Below are 4208 nucleotides of genomic sequence, written 5' to 3'. Positions count from 1 at the left end.
CGTTCTTTAAGGGATTTTTGTGTTTCCTCTTTAAGAGCTTCTAGCTCTTTACCTGTGTTCTCTTGTATCTCTTTGAGGGTGCCATTTATATCTTTCTTAAGGTCCTGTATCATCATCATCATAAGTGATTTTAGATCTGAATCTTGTGTTTCCGGTGTGATGGTGTGTCCAGGACTTGCTATGGTGGGAGAATTGGGTTTTGATGATGCCAAGTGACCTTGGTTTGTGTTGTTTATTTTCTTAAACATGTCCCCTGCCATCTGGTTATCTCTAGTGCTACCTGCCCTTGCTAAATCTGACTGGAGTCAGTCCTTCCTGTCTTCCTGGTTGTATCAGAACTCTTCAGAATCAGGCTGTCTCTGTGATCCTGTGATTCTGAGATCCTGTGACCTTGGGCTTGTTAGAGCACCTGGGAGTGCAGCAGCTTCCTCTGGGTGTTTGTGGGAGTGGCTGTAGAGTCTGGGCTCAAGATCTGCTCAGGACACCAGCCCAGAGAGACTGGCAGGAACCCAAGCCACTCTGCTGGCAGAGTTCCTGTGTGCTTGGTCCTGCAGGTCCCAATTACTCCCGGTGTTGGGACAGATGTTGGGTCCTCCTCACCTCTTGAACAAGTCTTATTTGTGATGTATTCTCTTTGTTGGCTTTATATTTGAGCAAACTTCTGGCATGAAAGCTGAGCTGAACATTCATTGTATGGCTGTTTGATTATATGGCAGGAGAAAACATTAAGGTTTTCATTGCAAGAGTGCTTACTTTATTTGTTTTGATATTTAATATAACTTGGAATACATATGTTTAGGTTTAGTCTCATCTTTAATACCATATTTGAGATATGACAGAAATATGAACTCACATTGAATCATTTTGCAAGAATATGTTATGTCAGACAACTGTGTCTTCTGTCTCAGTGCTATAATAGATACTGGAATAATACCATTGCAGCATAAAGAAATGTTCACAGGACTAAAATTCTAAGTAAAAGAAGTTTTGGAGACTGTTTTGTTGAAATGCATGTGGACATGAGAAATGTATTTTGAAATGTTGGGAACTCTTAGGGAAAATTCTGTTTGGCATCTTCTTATGATCAAAAGTACACTCCAAATACTTGTAAGAGTTTTATGGGTCCTATGTGCATTTCTCTATTACTTTGTATTTATAATTGGCTTAATGTAGGCTTAAAACCTGATGGCTATACCAGCATTACCATTACAAAATATATCTATATAAGGTACCTGGGATACCAAAGAGAAGAGACAAATGTTCCCTCTAGCTATAACTCCCCTAGCGTCATTGCTCCAGCTGACCAAGGTACTTAAAAGGGGTATTAGTCCTATCCCCCCATGATATTCAGTGGTTCTATAGGAAATCTCATTATTACATAATCTATTTCTGAATTAGAGCCGATTATATTAGCACATCTTGGAGGTACATATAAGGATTAGTTGCCTTGTTCCTTAAGCTCCCTGTCAACTTTTGGTAATTGGCTTTTTTCAGACCATAAGGGGTAGTACTCAGTTCATTAGACACATTTTGAGAAATTATTTCTATTATTTTTGCATATTACTGGCCCAAATCACTTACCTTCCATTGCTTCTTTCCTCATCAACCAAGAATAAACTCTAACCAGATGAGTTTTAAATTAGTATGAGTAAAAACTTAATATAACCAAAAAGTCATCCAAATACCTGATTACATAATCACAATTGCTTCACTGTTACATTTTTAATATGTTGTATTCTAACCTTAATTATTTTGTCACCCCTACTTTATCACTTGTGTAAATATATGAATATAAACATGTTTAGGATAAGTTTGGGTCTTATAATAGCAATATATGCCCTATCTGTCTACTTTAAAACTGACAAACATTATCATTGTGTTTCACAAAAAATTTAAAAAGCTAACTGTATTTGAATCTGTTTCTACATTTAAGTATTATTATGTAGTGGAAAGAGGGCCAACTAGTAGATGATCTGGTTATTATGGATGAAGCAAAGCTCTCTGAAAATACTACATATACATTAAGGCTCCTAAAAACTGTTAAATCAGACCTAAATATCACAACATAACTGTAGAGAAATTGAATGTTATCAGACAATGGTCAAAGGCATATTGGACTATTTTAGACCTTTGAACGTGATTTCTATTGCTTTTTCCATCTAGCATATCCATCTTCTGACTATTGGGTAAACTTGTCATTTCGAATCACTATGATTACTAAGATTCTAGTCTACACTAAAACAAAGGCAAAGAAAGCTACAAGAAAATATCATGAACTTATGAGTTTCCCTCCTCTTAGTATTTAAGATTCCCACCAATGTAATAAGAATTTGCATAGATATATAGGTTATGTCATATTTAAGATTCCCACCAATATAATAAGAAGCTGCATAGATATATAGGTTATGTCATATGCCACAGCTTCCATGTAGGAATATTATTCAAGCTAGTTTGAATCTGTATATGTCAGACATGGTCACCCATACTTCGTTCAGAACAGACTATTCTCTAATTTTGTTTAAAGCACTACCAGCATTTTACTTTGACATATTTATTCATGAAGTCCTACAGTTAATCCCAAGAACAATCCCTTAACAAGATTAAAAGAACTGTGTTATTCTTAGAGATGAAGTTGACCAGGAGAATCATAACCTTCAATCTACATTTATATTCTCATTATAAAATTATTAAATGATGGACAAACAAGATTATAAAGTAAAATGCATAGAAGTCAATGAAAATGAAGGCACAACATGCCCAAACTTAAGGGACACAATAAAAGCAGTGCTAAGAAGAAAACTCACAGTTCTGAGTGCCTCCAAAAAGAAACCGGAGAGAGCATACACTACAAACTTAACAGCACCCCTGAAAGCTCTAGAACAAAAAGAAGCAAATGCACCCAAGAAGAGTAGAAGTCAAGAAATAACAAACTTAGGGCTGAAATCAACCAAGTAGAAACAAAAAACTATACAAAGAATCAACCAAACCGGGAGCTGGTTCTTTGAGAAAATCAACAAGATAAATAAATCCTTAGCCAGACTAACAAAAGGGCACAGAGACAGTATCCAAATTAACAAATCAAAAATGAAAAGAGAGATATAACAGCAGAAATTGATGAAATTCAAAAGATCATCAGATCCTACCAAAAAAAAGCTTATACTCAACAAAACTGGAAAATCTGAATGAAATGGGCAATTTTCTAGACAGATACCAGGTACCAAAGTGAAATCAGGATCAGATAAACCATTTAAACAGCCCCTAAAGCCTTAAATAAATAGAAGCAGTCATTAATAGTCTCCCAACCAGAAAAGCTCGGGACTACATGGCCTTAGTGCAGAGTTGTATCAGACCTTTGAATGCTTGGTTCTCAGTTGATAAAATTTTTTTTGGAAGGATTAGATGATGTTGCCTTGTTAGATGAGATATGTCATCTGTCTCTGTCTTCCTCTGTCTTCTTCTGTCTTCCTCTCCCTCTCTCCCCCTCCCTCTCCTTTCTCTCTCTGCCTACTACTTGAGGATAAGGATCTAAATTCTCAGCTACTGTTCCAGCACCATGCTTGCCTGTATGCTGCCATGCTACCCACTCTGACAGTCATGGAAACTAACCCTCAGGAGCTGTACTACAATAAGCTCTTCAATAAGTTGACTTCTTCATTGTGTCTCTTCACAGCAATGCACTGTAACTAAGACATCTACCTTCTTGATTCAGATGTATAGAATAAATGAGCCGACTTTCCAGGCTCTTTCTAGTGCACCGTCCATTATAGTGCCTGGTCCATCTAAATACAGCCTTTCTGTATGAATGTCTGTGTATCTTTCCTTTCTTTAGTACCTCATCACCCAGCCATGTTTCTAAGACACAACATATGGACTGCAGCACTACAGCTAGACCAGTGACCCATCTGGACAATTTTACCATAATGAAGATGGACAGAGGTGAAACCTTGTCCCTTGTCATTGCCATTATGAGGTCCATGAACTATTCCCCAACTCTCATTTTTTAATTCAATTCTTTGTTTTTCCTTTTTAAAAAAAAAAAATTAGAAGACTGTGTTTCACTATATAGCCTTGAGCTTGGGATCCCCCAAGTTAGCTTCTTAAATGCTAAGATGTAGATAATGTACCTGTGGAGCAAGTTCAACCTTCTTAAGACAAAGGACAGACTGTTAAAAGAGATAGCATATTAATTTGTTCAAAGTTTTGCATGA

The sequence above is a fragment of the Mastomys coucha genome, unplaced genomic scaffold (genome assembly GCF_008632895.1).
Source record: "Mastomys coucha isolate ucsf_1 unplaced genomic scaffold, UCSF_Mcou_1 pScaffold23, whole genome shotgun sequence".
NCBI lineage: Eukaryota > Metazoa > Chordata > Mammalia > Rodentia > Muridae > Mastomys > Mastomys coucha.
Note: the sequence above shows the minus strand (reverse complement) of the source record.